The sequence below is a fragment of the Maylandia zebra genome, linkage group LG11 (genome assembly GCF_041146795.1).
Source record: "Maylandia zebra isolate NMK-2024a linkage group LG11, Mzebra_GT3a, whole genome shotgun sequence".
NCBI classification, from domain to species: Eukaryota; Metazoa; Chordata; class Actinopteri; order Cichliformes; family Cichlidae; genus Maylandia; species Maylandia zebra.
The window spans coordinates 3,653,014-3,669,845 of record NC_135177.1 but is presented as its reverse complement, the minus strand read 5'-3'; the positions used below and the strand labels follow the sequence as shown (position 1 = coordinate 3,669,845).

At 38.8% G+C, this 16,832-nt stretch overlaps 1 protein-coding gene across 4 annotated transcripts in view; it reads left to right on the top strand.

Annotated features, from left to right (window-relative positions):
- tsnare1 (T-SNARE Domain Containing 1) overlaps nucleotides 1–16,832 on the top strand; it is a 271,580-nt gene that overhangs the window by 234,184 nt on the left and 20,564 nt on the right. The window lies entirely within an intron of this gene.

Below are 16,832 nucleotides of genomic sequence, written 5' to 3'. Positions count from 1 at the left end.
CTACTCTTTCAAGGATGTTTGATATGAAAGGAAGGTTGGAGATAGTAAGATGTTCTGGCTTTGCGGAGGGCTTTCTTATAAAGCAGCAAACTATTTCTCCAGGCTAAATGATGATCCTTTAAATTTGTGACACGCCATTTCCTCTCCAGATTACGAGTTATCTGCTTTAGGCTACGTGTTTGAGAATTATACCACGGAGTCAGGTACTTCTGATTTGAGACCTTAGTTTTCACCGGAGCTACAGTATCCAGAGTCGTACGTAGTGAGGAGGTAAAATTATTAACAAGATAATCGACCTCTGTTGGAGTAGCGTTCAGGTAGCTGCTCTGCTCTGTGTTGTTACAGGGCATTGAAGATGCTAATTATATTTTTAAACTTAGTTATAGCAGATGTCTTTCAGAAAGACATCTACTGTGATGAAGTCTACTCCCCACTGCTATGTAATCAATTATTGTAAATTTAAAAGTAATTAGGAAATGATCAGACAGGAGAGGGTTTTCAGGAAACACCCTTAAATGTTCTGTTTCTATGCCATATGTTAAAACAAGATCTAGAGTGTGATTGAAGTGCTGGGTGGGTATTTTCAATAATGGCTTCTATTGTAGTTAGGCGATGTATAGAACTGATATCTTTCTTTTTTTGAAGTGATAGATTCCTTTCACTTGTGATATCTGCACTTATGTGTGGGTGGCGACCTTTTCCCAATGTGTGCTTAACATTAAAGCTGCATTATGAACAACAAGCACTAGTCATTGGTTTGACGCATTAAGTTTAAAATAAGCTGTTTGCTGATTAAATGTCAAGGGATAATATGATTTATCCGTGAATACTGGCCAGGGTAAACTAAGTCATTCCAGTTTGTGTAAATTGATGTGAATGTTACGTCCCTCTGCAGCTTTTAATCGTCTCAGTGTTTTCAGCTGGTGCTAATTGGCCACACCTAGTCAGGTGTGGATAAAAGCATACCTGAGGCAAGCTTTCCGGCAGTGCACTAGTCTTTGCCTTGGTGGCACCAGCCATTTTAGCCAACCTGGTTTTCCATTTTAGGATGAAACCTCTTCTCACCCACACTCTGTTATTCATCTCCCTTTTTTTTATGTTGCGGCTTTTGAGCCGGGTCGTAACAGTGAATAGAGCTCAAACTTCAAACTGTGCCTTTGTGTGGTGTACTGTGGTGTATCATTTAGATTTAAATAAAATGGTTCATGGAAAAAAAAATTTCAATTTAAAACAAAATGTCATTTAATCATTTGAAATGATCATTATTAGAACATTAACTTTGTAAAGTTCGTGGAAAAAAGTTATAATAAAAATAAATAGAAGATAAAATCATTCTCATAAATTGTGTCAAATGATTTCTGTTATGTTCTCCAGAAAGCCCAGTGGACGTGGGGATGTAACAGAAAAAATGTCTGGGTTGAAAATGGATACAAGGTGGCAAAACTGGGAATAAAATAATGGTTAATAATTAATCTAAAACAGAAAAGTAAAGATAACAAAACCTACATGTAGGACACAAAAACCATAAGCCAAAAGGTTAGGCAAAGCACACTCCTGTCCTCAGGTGTAATTTGCCACAAGCACACACAGAGCTCACAGAGCAAAGGTACACTGAACCTCTCCTCTCCCTGACCTCAGAAACTCTTAGCCCTAATTACAGAGTGATATCAGCTGCAAAGACAGAAAGTCATACCCACAGGCGCAAAATCACAGTAGGTACAGCCTAATTAAACAACTGTGAATGAATAAATAATGTCTTTAATATATAGGAGATAAACAGCATCTGTTTAAATACATGTTGAATAGCCACGATGTACACAGATGTTATGGTTGGGTTAGGGACAGAAAAACTATGTAAAGAATTCTGAATATGAATAATAACTATGACAATATTCATTTAATACCAATGCCTTGGCTATGCCCTCAAAAATAAATGTATCTACTTAATAACGGTCAAACAGGGAAACACCAAGTCAGCTGCAGTTTAAATGTTGACTTTAACTAATTTCATTACCTATACGTTTTCCATTGATTGTCTTCCAAAAGAATAACACAAAATTTTATATTTAACGGAGTCTGGTGAAATTAAATGTACTTGATTTGAATGCATTCAGCATGGTTTCCTTAAATAAACCTTTCATTTATATATTTCAGATGCATTTACTCAAATATTGCTTCTTAGGAGTGAAGAATCATTTGTTCCACTGATGTAAGTGGATTTAAGAGGAAGTGTAATCTGTTTTCTTTCCATTCTCCTTATGGCAAAATATGTTTGGGGTTTTTTCTTTCTTTTTTCATTTTCTATTTGTTGGCTTTTTTTGGCCCTGCGACAGACTGGCGGCCTGTCCAGGGTGTACCCCGCCTCTTGCCCTATGACAGCTGGGATAGGCTCCAGCACCCCCCGCGACCCTGAAAAAGATAAGCGGTAGCGAATGGATGGATGGATGGATGGCTTTTTTTGTGAATATTTGCTTTTACACTTTTTGGTTTTTCAGAGAGATGTTGGAATAAAAAATATTTTTTAGGAGTCATATCAGGAGAAAAATCTGGGATTTCTTTTTACAGCCAGCACTTACTTATGGATGAAATAAAGGAATAACCTAAAATAAAAGCACCACTGCTTCATTTTGCCAGTGAGCTGCATGTAGGGGTTACTCTCCAATATTAGTATATTACATTACATTACCCTCCAATGATAGCTGACAGTTTCAAACTTTACACCTCCCATTCGTCCTTCCTCCAAAGCATGGACCTCCTGATCGTGGTTTCCTATATTGATATGTTTATGAGGACATGACAATTTCTGATGATTGAATGAGGGTTGGCTAGTCTTACTGTTTTGTGTGTCTTAAGAACTGAAAACACACACACACACACACACACACACACACACACACACACACACACACACACACACACACACACACACACACACACACACACACACAACGAAAAAAAACCCCAGACTTACCAGGATTAGTCAATAAGGGATGAATCAGTTCATCCTGGATCTTTTAATCAATGTACAGAAAATGGGAAAATGGGACAGTGATTTTAATAAGCCAAAACATCCGGGCTGCTTTACCAAGATAAATGCTGAAAACAAGGCTTTCTTATAAGTAATATGTGCTATCTGACCCGACTAATGAGTAACTGCTGTTAAATTTACTTTCTCTCAGTTATTTGCATGTGAAAATTACAAAGTAGGAACCTGAACACACCACACCTTTGTGTAGGAGCTGGAGGCGCAGTTGTGGTGTGTCACAGTTTCTGTGCCTCCACCCAAAATGCAGAGTGACCACTTGCCCATGGCATTCTCTAACCATGCTGATACCTGCAGAAACCCAATGTACACTAAGAGGCAGAACAGGCAAGTGTTTCCCCCTGAAGTGTCCTTCTGCCTCATTGCCAGCAGAAACTGGTTTGAGATATAGGAGGAGATATATGGGGGTAAGTTTTTAAAATGGACTGGCTTCTTCACCAAGGACATATGTATATAAATTTTGGAGTTCGCTGGTATCATGTTCCTGGTTAATAAAAGTAATTAAAGTAATACTTTCATGATTTTTGTTATTTCAGATTCAAGTTTACTTTCTATTTTATAAAAATGTTCAGGTCATAAAACTACTTACACAAATCTGAGATTTATAAATAACTGTTAAGTCGAGTTTTATTGTCAACCCAACAAAATACACTCAAGTATACAGTGGGACGAAATATTGTCCTCCTGGATCAAAGGTGCAAACTTGTAAAAATAAAAATGAAAAAAATGAAATATACATGTACATGTATACAACTTTACAGAAATATGATAAACTAAGAAAAAACACAACAATATTGTACTTGAATAGAAATAGAATAAGAATTGAAAAGAATGAGAATAAATCAATTTAGGACAATTTTATGCCCCCGACTTGGTGGGAACAGTTTGGGGATGGCTCCTTCCTCTAGGAAGGTGGCTGAGGGCTAGTGATTGTCAGAATAAAACAACAAAGATCCATGAGTAACTCAGGAAGATCGCCACAACTGATCAGTTGCTTACCTCAGTATGGCCTGGAAGTCCTGAGGTCAAAATGGAACCCGCCCCCAAGGGTGGTTGAAAATGGTTAGCTAAGACCCTGTGCGAACAGATTCAGACAGACCCGAACATGAAGGATTAATCGCCTGCACGTGCAAGTGGGGAATATATATGTTATGTTTAATGGTGGCTCATCAAGTTATGCTCATCACTTGCTTATTTAAAATAATAAAAATGTAACAACTGTTCTCTAGAAACTATTTGACTCAAAAAAGAGATTCTTGTCAGGATTATCATATTAAATGCAAAGTCTGCCAGCAAACAAGAAGTCAGCTGGCTCATGAGTCAGCTCTCCAAAATAGGACTCTAAATAAACACTACATAGCAGATCCAACATGAATACATAGTTTTAAAGACTCCAGGATGGCATGCTTTTTCAGCCAAACACAGTGTTTTGCAGAAACTTGCTTGAGCGCAGTTTGCCTCCCTGCAGATATCCTAAGAAGACTTACTTTTCATTTTTTGTGAACACTTTTACTACAGATTGCATTTTTGAAATCTTAAAAAAAGAAATTAGATCTGTTTGACCTCGTTCTGTCCACAATCATCGTTTTTGTACATGAGTCTCACATGGTTTATAATTAAATGAAAAGACAAAGGTATAAAAGAAAGTTACGATTAAGAACACTATCATATGCCACAGAGACCAGCAAGTTTAGACCAGACAGACTTTGTTAAAGATTTCTCCCAATATGTGTTGATTCCTTTGGCTGGATGATAAAGAATCATCAACATTGTGCTTCAGGTAGGGAGACTGACCCCAGGGTAAGTTCAGCCAGCAGTTTGAGGGGATCAGCTAATTCCATTTGGTGGTGCATGTCACGGCCCAGCGGCACGAGGGAACAGGGATGGACACAGGTGCAGAAACCAACCCGGAAGCGAGGTGACAGAGAACAAATGATTTATTTCCGCCCACAGGTAAACAAAGGTAAAAAACAAAGCGACGCCACCACACTAGTGGCGCGTAGGATTCGTCGGTGAATAATGAGGGCGACCTAGACACCTCTAGGGGACGGCTGAACAGCGGGGGCAGCGGGGAGGTAGAAACAGGACTAGGTAGGGACCGGGGGCATTGGTTTCAGATGGAGGGGACAGGTGGAGCGGAAGGCCCGGAAGCGGTCGAGGCGTGGGGAGGCAGGCAGGTGAGCGGTGGGCCGGCAGGCCACGTTGTGTAAGCAGCAGGTGGCCCAGGTCCAGGAGGACGGGAGCGAGGGGAACGAGATCTCCACTCCGGGTGCTATCTATGGGGATAGCAGATACTCAGGCGATGAATGGTTGAGAGCGCAGGTCTGATATACCGCTGGCACGATTGCTCACAGGTGGTCAGCCAGGGAGGAGCAACCGGACTCCGCCTAAAGGAGGAGGAGCCGCTGTCTGAGACCTGCAGGTGCCCAACCAGACCATGACAGTGCAGCTGATACCATTCTCCTGTACGCTGCATCTGCCTGCTTACAGAGACTCTCTGCAAGCCACTTTGTAACACACTTCAACCACAGCTTCTCCATTTCATACTATTGATGCTATTTCTGATGTAATCAATGCCTTATCTGTTGTCACTTCTGCTGTCACTGTACCTGCTCTGTTCTGTCTCCTAGAACAGAGCCATGCCACCACCAAATATAATTTAATACAGATGGGGAAACAATCTTTTGATGTTATTTGCCAAGTTTGGCTGGCAGAAAACAACATTTAGCTATTAGGCCAACCTTTAATATATCCTATATTTTAATATTCATCCTTTCGAATTTTTATATACAGTGGGGCAAAAAAGTATTTAGTCAGCCACCGATTGTGCAAGTTCCCCCACCTAAAATGATGACAGAGGTCAGTAATTTGCACCAGAGGTACACTTCAACTGTGAGAGACAGAATGTGAAAAAAAATCCATGAATTCACATGGTAGGATTTGTAAAGAATTTATTCGTAAATTAGGGTGGAAAATAAGTATTTGGTCAATAACAAAAATACAACTGAATACTTTGTAACATAACCTTTGTTGGCAATAACAGAGGTCAAACGTTTACTATAGGTCTTTACCAGGTTTGCACACACAGTAGCTGGTATTTTGGCCCATTCCTCCATGCAGATCTTCTCGAGAGCAGTGATGTTTTGGGGCTTTCGCCGAGCAACATGGACTTTCAACTCCCGCCACAGATTTTCTATGGGGTTGAGGTCTGGAGACTGGCTAGGCCACTCCAGGACTTTCAAATGCTTCTTACGGAGCCACTCCTTTGTTGCCCGGGCGGTGTGTTTTGGATCATTGTCATGTTGGAAGACCCAGCCTCGTTTCATCTTCAAACTTCTCACTGATGGAAGGAGGTTTTGGCTCAAAATCTCACGATACATGGCCCCATTCATTCTGTCCTTAACACGGATCAGTCGTCCTGTCCCCTTGGCAGAAAAACAGCCCCATAGCATGATGTTTCCACCCCCATGCTTCACAGTAGGTATGGTGTTCTTGGGATGCAACTCAGTATTCTTCTTCTTCCAAACACGACGAGTTGAGTTTATACCAAAAAGTTCTACTTTGGTTTCATCTGACCACATGACATTCTCCCAATCCTCTGCTGTATCATCCATGTGCTCTCTGGCAAACTTCAGACGGGCCTGGACATGCACTGGCTTCAGCAGCGGAACACGTCTGGCACTGCGGGATTTGATTCCCTGCCGTTGTAGTGTGTTACTGATGGTGACCTTTGTTACTTTGGTCCCAGCTCTCTGCAGGTCATTCACCAGGTCCCCCCGTGTGGTTCTGGGATCTTTGCTCACCGTTCTCATCATCATTTTGACCCCACGGGATGAGATCTTGCGTGGAGCCCCAGATCGAGGGAGATTATCAGTGGTCTTGTATGTCTTCCATTTTCTGATGATTGCTCCCACAGTTGATTTTTTCACACCAAGCTGCTTGCCTATTGTAGATTCACTCTTCCCAGTCTGGTGCAGGTCTACAATACTTTTCCTGGTGTCCTTCGAAAGCTCTTTGGTCTTGGCCATGGCGGAGTTTGGAGTCTGACTGTTTGAGGCTGTGGACAGGTGTGTTTTATACAGATGATGAGTTCAAACAGGTGCCATTCATACAGGTAACGAGTGGGGGACAGAAAAGCTTCTTACAGAAGACGTTACAGGTCTGTGAGAGCCAGAGATTTTCCTTGTTTGAGGTGACCAAATACTTATTTTCCACCCTGATTTACGAATAAATTCTTTACAAATCCTACCATGTGAATTCATGGATTTTTCTTTCACATTCTGTCTCTCACAGTTGAAGTGTACCTCTGGTGCAAATTACTGACCTCTGTCATCATTTTAAGTGGGGGAACTTGCACAATCGGTGGCTGACTAAATACTTTTTTGCCCCACTGTATATATAGGTTGGCTATATATAATAGGCAGGTGGTAAAACATAAAGTATATAGATTCTGTTAGTCAGACACAGCCACTCCAAATCACCAATTAGATATTCAATATTCAATTAGAATTAGAGATAAGACGAGATAAGAGAAGATTAACTTTGGAGTTGCTGAAGATGTTTTGTGTTTATCCTACCATTATTAACTCATTCACTGCCAGCCATTGGCAGTGAATGAGTTAAACCCATTGACTCATACACTGCAATTGACGGCTATAGACGTCAATGGCAGTGAATGAGTTAAATAGTTTTAATAGAAAAACTGTAGAAAGTTTAACTTTGTTCATATCAGAAGGGTTTGTATTCCTGCATGATTAATAATGCTGCCACATGTCATTAATGCAAAACCTAATATAATATGCATAAACCTAATACAGCCTCATGGCTGGAATAGCTTCTTGACAAACTTTGTTTTATTTATTTATTTTCTTCCAGGGATGGGTGGTGGTGGAAATCGAGTAGAGCAAAGTGTTCTATTCATAAAACAGCAGGCTGCATCGATGCTGTGGTGTTGACTAGCCTGTGCTGATTCAGATTATTTTGGACAAAACAATCACACAATCACATGTCTGGAGTTTTTAGGCCATCTGAACTGTGGCACTGACTTGGGAAACAGGTGAATATTAATAAAGCCATTGTCCAGATGGCCAACTAACTCCAGACATGTGATTGTGTTGTCCAAAATAATCTGAATTTCAGTTTTATTACAGCTAGAATAGATAAAAACTTGACTTAAAAATACAGATGGAATCATGCTGATATTTTGCAAACTGAATTTTACTCTTAGAAATTTTTAAAATGAAATCCTGAATCTTTCAATGTGCCATTTTGTGATGAAGTGCAATGTACAAACACTCTAGTGTAAGATGAATTCTAACACCTGTGGCGACGGGCAGAGATCACAGCCCTGTCATTCTGTCTCATAGTTTCAGTGCCTGTTCTTCAGGTATTTTGCTGACTTTTCTGAGAATAAACACACCTTTGCAACTCATTTAGATGCGCTAACAGGTGCTTTGTAGTATACGGTAACCTTTGTTGCTTCTAACCTTCTCTGTGTTTGAAATAAGTTGATCTCACAGCACAGCTGCTGACATTAGTGTTTTGTTTATATTGCCAACAGTATGCCGTACTGGCTTTATCTATAGCTCAGCAGCTTAGTAGTACTTGCTTTTAAATAAAGTTTGTACTTCAGTGAGTTAAGTGAGCTAAGAGCAGCTAACAAAGTAAACCTACAACATTCAGGAGTTAATTATAACTAAAGGGGGAGCTTGTTAATTTGTTATAGAGCCACAAATTTAGCATAGGGAGCAGGTCAGGGTGGATGGAGGGGTGGAAAGATCATTGCAGTATTCTGTTAGCTTTGTTTCTTCTACACATGACTGTTCCATAACTTTAACCATGTTCATTACTGTAACCGTGAATGAGAAATGATCAAAAAGTTCTACAAAGAGGTTGATGAAAATCAAAACTTTGCCATAGAAAAGTTGTAAGAGGACAAAAATCAACTACTGAGTGAATTCACAAAAGGATTTTGTGAGTCAGGTTTCAGAGTTTTCAGTTGTCACCCAAAGAAAATGCCTCATCCTTGTTATTTACCTCTCGGTGACTTTGTCCACTTCCTGAAAATCAAAATAATTCAATGGATCATCGTTTTCATGCACAGGAGGAGATCCATCACCCAATACAGAAGCAAAATGCAAACGATTATATAATCACACTGAAAACAGTCCTAGGTGCCTAAACCAAACCACAGCCTTTGCATAGCTTTAAAAAGGTTAATAAAATAAAAGGGTTATTGATTTTTCTCCTGGTGTTACACTGGATAGAATTTCAGCAAAACATTTTCCTTCAAATCAACTTTGAAGATTGCTTTTAATCTAATGTCAACAGCAGGTCAACCCCACAGGCCTCAGCATGGCTATAGATGTCTATTCTTTTTGCTACCTTAATTTTCTAATCTGTTTTTCAAACCACTGTTTTTTCTTTGTGTTATAACCTGTTCAAATGTTGTTTTGATCCCCATATTTTATTTTCACTCCAGTAAAAACAAAACAATCAAATTTAAAGGTTTACAATACTCGTATTTCTGCTATTGCTTTCTGACAATCAAATGCATTTCCAGCTGAAATCTCCTTCTGCTTTATTTATTCAGCTCTCAGATTAGTGGCTCTTCATGTTTATGGAAATACACCAAAAATCTTTGTTTTAGCAGATGAGGCAGGATTACTTACTTTGTGTGTGTGTGTGTGTCAGCGTGTGAGCAAGGGAGAAGAATAAGTATCCTTGTTTCCACTGGAGGGAAATAATAACATAATAACTCTGAATTCTCTGAACTCTGAGTTTAGCCCAAGTGACTGGGTTTATTGAAATAGCATGGCAGTCACAATACCAGCAAAGTCAAGAAGTTCCTTTTCTAAAGTTTGAAATGGTCACCTGGCTCCAGCTCCGTCAAACGCAGTGGTATCTGCAGAACACTTCAATAACATCACAGTACAAGTGATTTTAGCACCAGAAGAATTAAGTGAATTATCAGTTAATTAGTTTTAAAATAAAACAGGATCTATCAAAGTGGTAAAATAATGGAGGTTTAGAAGACTGAAAAGACCAAGTCATGAGAGACAGATTTCATGGAAACGTCAGTGACATATTCTGATTGCCAAGTGTTAGAGTTGGGGTTGACATCATCACTAATGATAAATTCGAACTTGGGAAGTAAAAGGGATAGTTAGTGACATACAGTACACATGGAGAGGGTTAGATGAGAGGATTGATACTAAGCTCAAACAGGTACTGATGATATGAAACCAGAGGTAGCAGGTCTTTAGCCTATACAGGAACGTAGCGAGAATGTCTGTCTCCAAAGTCTGAAACTTACAAACGTACAAATTGTGGTTTTGCAGGGAGTTCTGTGTCGGGTAGATTCTTTTTTTTTTCTTTCTAAGAATTTGCTAAAGCTTTAGTTCCTTAGTAATCAGAGTCAGAGATAATCAATGTAATGTCCATATAATCCGTGGTTATAAAAAATTAGGCATATAAATGATCGGTAGTTGATTCCAAGTGTTGTTATAACTTTCAAGATTAGGTCTATAGAGATACTGATACAAGTGAAGGTGGCCATCACTGGGGTGGTGGGAATCATGTTAGTTGGTAAAATCAAAATCAAAAAATAGCATTTGTTCTTGCAAATGGACAGTAACTGTCCTTGTCCTGTTGTGACAGTCAGTGAAATTATGAAACGAATGTATTTCAGTTGAAAGTTTGCTTTGTGGCAGAAGTTCATATAAAGTCACGGGCACGTCACTGCAACTCCCCCTGGCTTCTGCTCCGCGGCTGCTGAGTGAGCCCTCATCTGGGACTCTCCTCAGCTCTTACTGGGACAGTGGCGCGGCTGCCCCTCTGTTGGTCTTCTTTGGTCTCTTGTGTTCTGGGGGCCTCTGGATGTCTGGAGTTTTTATTTCCTCCATACCTGCTTCATGCCCTGGAGGACGGGGCTGTGCCCCCACACACACACACACACCCTCTAGCAGATCATTACATGTAGGAACCTTTAAAAACAAGCGCGTCCATGCTCACAGGTGTACACACGGGTGCTCACACACACAAACTACACCCTTTTTGGCTCCTACCTCAAAGCACACTGTGTTCTGTCGATCTTACGTGCTGCACAATAATGTTTAATATTTAGTATTTACGGTTATATTCCCATATATCATCGTGATGTTGTTTATTATGTTGCTCTCGTTTTCTTCTGCTTGTTTTCTTTTTTTCATTCTCAACAGGTGAAATTAAAAAAGTATCTACTGTTATCTACTATTAGCTAGTGGTGTTGTTTTTATTATGTTGCTCTTTGGTGATCGTGGTGATCCAGGTGTTTTGTTTGTTTTTCTTTTTTTTTCTTCTTTCTTCCCCCCTTTCTCATCATCTCTTCTCCCCTCTATTTTTCTTTCTCTCCCTCTCTTTCTTTCATTCTTTCTCCCTGTCCTATCCCCCAGTCATGTCTGTCCCATCTTTAAAAAACGAAAATAAAATAAATACATAATTATAATAAAGGTCAATCAAATGGACCAATATGGCAAGGCCATGATGATCCACTTGGTAAAGTAAATCCACTTGGCATCTTTCTTGGCCTTCAGACAACAATTCTGACGGCTAAAGATTCAAACGGGACACAAAAAAAAAAAAAAGTTCATATAAAGTAAGTTTAAACAAAACTTATTCTGAACCTTTAGTGGCATGCACCTTAAAGAAATTATTAGTAAAATTAAAAATATTAGTAGTAAAACAGCTGACTTTAGAGCTTTTACTGAGTGTCCTCTTGTCTTTAGAACTCTCTCCCACATTCACAACATTGATTCTCTCGGCATCTTCATAACCAGATTTAAAACAAATCATGTGTTTTTAATTTTATGTTGCACTGACATGTAATTATACTGTCACCAAGTTTTGGCCCAGATGTTCTTTATTATACACACCAAAAAATTTAAAATTAATTTCTATGGAGAGAAATCAGCAGATAAAATTTAGCAGTTACATCACACACTGCCACGAGACTGTGCTGTTCATGCAGACATGTGACAAGCCTCTATTACACCCACTAACTGGTCATCTAACCCATCTGCCTAACCCCTCTCCCACTCATGTCTCATTAAAAACTAAATGAATACTAGCAGGTGTTGCTTCCCATGTGTCAACCAACAAGACAGACTGCCACGAGGCTTTTCTGTTTGCTATTAATTTCTGTATCTTATTAATAATTATTCTTGATAATAAAGAAGCACTTATTGTCCTTAACAAAAAAATTAATTAAGACATAATATTTGTGTTATCACGATATGCTGTGAGCCCCAACTTTATTTATATACAGCAATCTGAGAAGCCAGGCTGTTCTGCAACTTAATTTAAGGTTTAAATCAACACAAGCTTTATTAATTTGTTTAGTTTTTATTGGCCAAGGTTTGTTTGTTGGAGATGATTTTCTTTAATATTTGACTTAAAAATGGATGGAATGAGTCTAAACACCAAGCTTAACAACATTATTGGTAAGTAAGTGTAAGCCCATTGGCTTTAATTCTTTGATGTTAACGACAATATTTTTGACCTTTTAAACTAAGTAGTTTCTTTCAACCATTTAAAATGAATGATGTAACAGATTAAAAAAAAATGCTGATTTTATAAAATAAACTCACCACAAATTAATTATTTTGGAATATGCAGTACTCTGAAACTCCTGCATTTGAGTTCCTTTTTTTGACGAACATTTCTTCAGATTCTCTCCTCCATTTATTGTGAAGGTGACTGATATCTTCATTATAACTATAATCCAGATAGAAACTCTGTTAAAATGAGTGATTGACCACTTCATTGCTCAGTGAGCTCTCTCGTGTCCTGTCTCGTGCTCGTATGAGCCTGTGTGTCCATGTCAATGGTAGATTGCAGCAATTAGGCTCAAAATCCCAAAAAAGAAGTTTGTAGTTTGAGCAGCAATTCTGACCAAGAAGAACAAAAACAAAGTTAAGGAAAATTGCAATGAATCAATGAAAAGATAAAGTAGATCAGGGAAGGCAAACGTGAACAGTTATGAAAAGGACATCAGTATAAAAATGTTGTTAATAAAAACAAGTGAAAGCAGGAACTTTAACATCAGTGTCATCAGTGACGACCCGTGGCCCACATCTTAATTCTGTTTTTTAGACACAAGCAAAAACAATTTTTGGAAGAAACAATGTAAATAGTTTTTGATGGATACCAGCCAGAATTTTCTATTGGTGCCCTAACAGCCAAGACAAAAAAAAGCCATATTATGAAGCCACTTGGTTAGGGTCATGACTGATGAGGACTGAGACCGAGGGGTTTTTACAGTGAGGACAAGCAGAGCCTTTATACACATCTGAAGGATAAGGGATCAGACCTTGACTGGGATTCAAATGAAAGACATGAAACTCATTATCAGTTTAAGAGTAACAAGCAGATAAGAAAGAATTTAAAAATATTTTGGTAATCTTGTGAAATCTATTCCATCAAGTTATGCAAAAAAATGTAATAGGCTTTTTAAACAATTTGTATCAAAATAACACATATGAGCCAAGTTCATTTATTTGTAAAGATTATTATCAAAATTCAAAGGAGCTGACTAAGATATAAGGTTTCAACATTCAACAAATAATATTTTAAAGCGCTGAGAGGCTAAACTCATTATGCTGCTGTATTGTGGTCACATGCAAAAGGGGTCATCATAGCAGGTAGCTCTGTGTGTTTGATTTGGCAGACTTCTACGTCAGAAGCTTTTCTTGACACAACAACATAGGGGATTTGTGCCTCCTCTTTTATTTAAACATGTAAAATGACTATACTATGGAGATCTTGATACCAAAGCTGAATATATTCACCTATCAATAATATACTAAATAGTATGTCATGTCACATTCATTGTTTTCATGTGTTTTCTACATCATATATATTGCATACCTAAGAAGTTGTGTAATGACCGCAGAGTTGTGTCTAGATGGTGTGTCTTTACCAAGATCAGCTCAAGCAGATTTGGTGCATTAGCTGACCTTGCTATGGTAAAGAACAATCGGCATTAGTGATGAGTAGATTCGTTTTATTTAATAAAATGCTTTTTGGCTAATATTAGTTGCTAAGGTGGATATAGTGCATCATTGATCAGTCAGGCCACCAGGAGACAGAACCTTTGTTTTACTCTTACTTAGTGCAAAGTAAAAGATTATTATATTAGACTGCTGAGGTTCTGAGGAAATTCTTTTCTTCTGCAATTTCACTGTATGCTGACACGTTTTAGAAACAGGCTATGTCCATATGGTATAGAGTTTTAAAAATTAGTCTGCTGTTGTAGCCTTTGTTTCGTTTTCTAAGTAGCTCACAAATCATTTGTTGGCAACACAAATGTTTGTAGCGTATTGTAACTACCAGCTGGAGAAAGAAATAGTAAAGTGCCCTTTAAAAGAATTCTGTTGTTTTCTATAAAACACGGTATGCTTTATCAACAGATCATTTTTACCCCTTAGCAAATCATGTAACTGGTAAAAATAAACCATCATCTCATAGTGAATTTTGGGGTGTGCGGGACACACATGCAGATGTTGCAATACCAGCAGGGGGAGATAATATATTTAAAGCCAAGTTCCTTTCAAGGAAGGTGTGAAGTACATTTCAGAGTCCTTCTGTGCCAGAAAAGATTAAGTTAATATGTATTTACATGTAAATGTGTTAGTAATGTCTCTTAAACACTTTCCCAGGAATATATATATATTTTTGTTGTTGGCTTATTATTATGTTGGCTTGAAATAAAATATCTGCTGGTACTGGAACTTACTGCAACTTGTGCTTGCAAATGAACCCAGTGGATTGGTGTGGCTATTACACGCTTTGCTGCAATACTGGGTTAGACTGAATAGAAATGAATGTACAGCCAGGGCAAGTTTATGGGCTCAAATTGTGGTCATAAATATTTTGTCACTTGTAAATCAGCATTTGTAAGTGTAAAAAGAATTTGTGTGTGTGTGTAAACCAGATTTGTATGTGTAAAAAGAATTTGTGTGTGTGTAAAAAAGATTTGTGTGTGGACTCAGCCAAAAAATACGTGTGAAACTCTGCACTCAAGTTTCAAGTTACAAGTATGAATTTTGACCCTGTTTTTCTTCCTTTCATCTGATTGGCCTATGTCATGTCAATCACAAATTTAACTATCCAATCAGAGAACAGATGGGTTTGGCTGTTGGAGGGGTGCTTTTTTGAACTGCAGGTCCTTGAAGGGTAATACAGTTTGAAGCTGGAGGATCTCTATGTAAATATCCGATAGCAGTTAGGTCCCCTAACTTTCAGTAGCTGTTGAAAGGATAAAGTTGTGCTATATCAGTGGTTAGAAATACCATTATTACTTTAGAATTAGTTTAACACAAAGTCAGGGCTGACCCGGGACCATGGCTGTGAGTCACAGTGCGCAGCATAAAGGTCCTTTCACATCTGATGCAGCATGTGCTGCTAATGCTAATGCTACTGCTAACTAAAAGCCAAGGATCCAGAATTTGTTGCGCTGGCTGCTGAGCTCTGTGGGTTTTTGCAGCAGCTCTACCTGTACTAGATGCACCTGCTCCTTGTCTTTTCTATCTCTAACTTTATGTCCTCTACAAGAGTTTCTGGGTTTTTTTGCTGGTTCTTCAAATATTCAATAAAAACATTTGTTAATTCATAACGGAGAAAGCTTTGTAACTATCCCCACTAGTGAAGACTGTCATTTCCACAATACTGCCCCCCCTAGGTCCGCAGCGCTGTTGAAAAGAGGTCCCTGTATTAAGCACGTAAACCTGTGACACAAAAATCACCAAACTGAGACCACCACAGACTGTTTTCCTTCGTGGTGATGAAGGAAAATGCTGGGCTGGCATGTGAAAGGGCATTTATTGGTAAATGGACTGATTCTTATATAGCGCTTTTCTGCTCTCCCGGAGTACTCAAAGCGCTCTATACAACACGCCACATTCACCCAGTCACACCGATTCTCACAAGAACTACCTCTATACTAAGTGCTTTCTAACTACACTCATACACATTCATACTCCGATGGATGCATCGGAGAGCAACTTGGGGTTAGTATCTTGCCCAAGGACACTTGGCATGCAAACTGGAGGAGCCAGGGATCGAACCTCCAACCTTCCGATCAGTAGGTGACCTGCTCTACCTCCTGAGCTACAGCCACCATTATTCCATAAAACACCCCTCCATTAGCCAAACCCACCTGTTCTCTAATTGGATAGTTAAATTTGTGATTGACATGACATTGGCCAATCAGATGAAAGGAAGAAAAACGGGGTCAAAATTCGTGCTTTTGACTTGAAACTTGAGTGCAGAGTTTCACGCGTATTTTTTGGCTGAGTCCACACACAAATCTTTTTTACGCACACACAAATTCTTTATACACATACAAATCCCGATTTACAAGTACAAAATATTTATGACCACAATTTGAGCCCATACAGGTTGCCTAGCAACATTATTGATTTCAGTGCTATAAAAAGAATTCCCAAAAGCCATTTAGATGTTGATAATCCTGGTACCCTAAAAATTCAAATGGTAAGTTTCATCCAAATTAATTTACCATATTTTTCGGACCATAAGACGCACCGGATTATAAGGCTTTACCCAACTCATTCTTCTTGCTTCCTCCACTTCTGTACCATTGATTCATTAATGTCGAATTGTTTACAGTTTCCTGCCATGTGATTGCATTTGTCCCTAACAATCGGGAACCCTCACATTAACTTTTGTCAAGTGGAAAAAAGTTAGCATTCATCCTCCAGCTTCACTGTGTTTATGTTATGCTAACATAGCT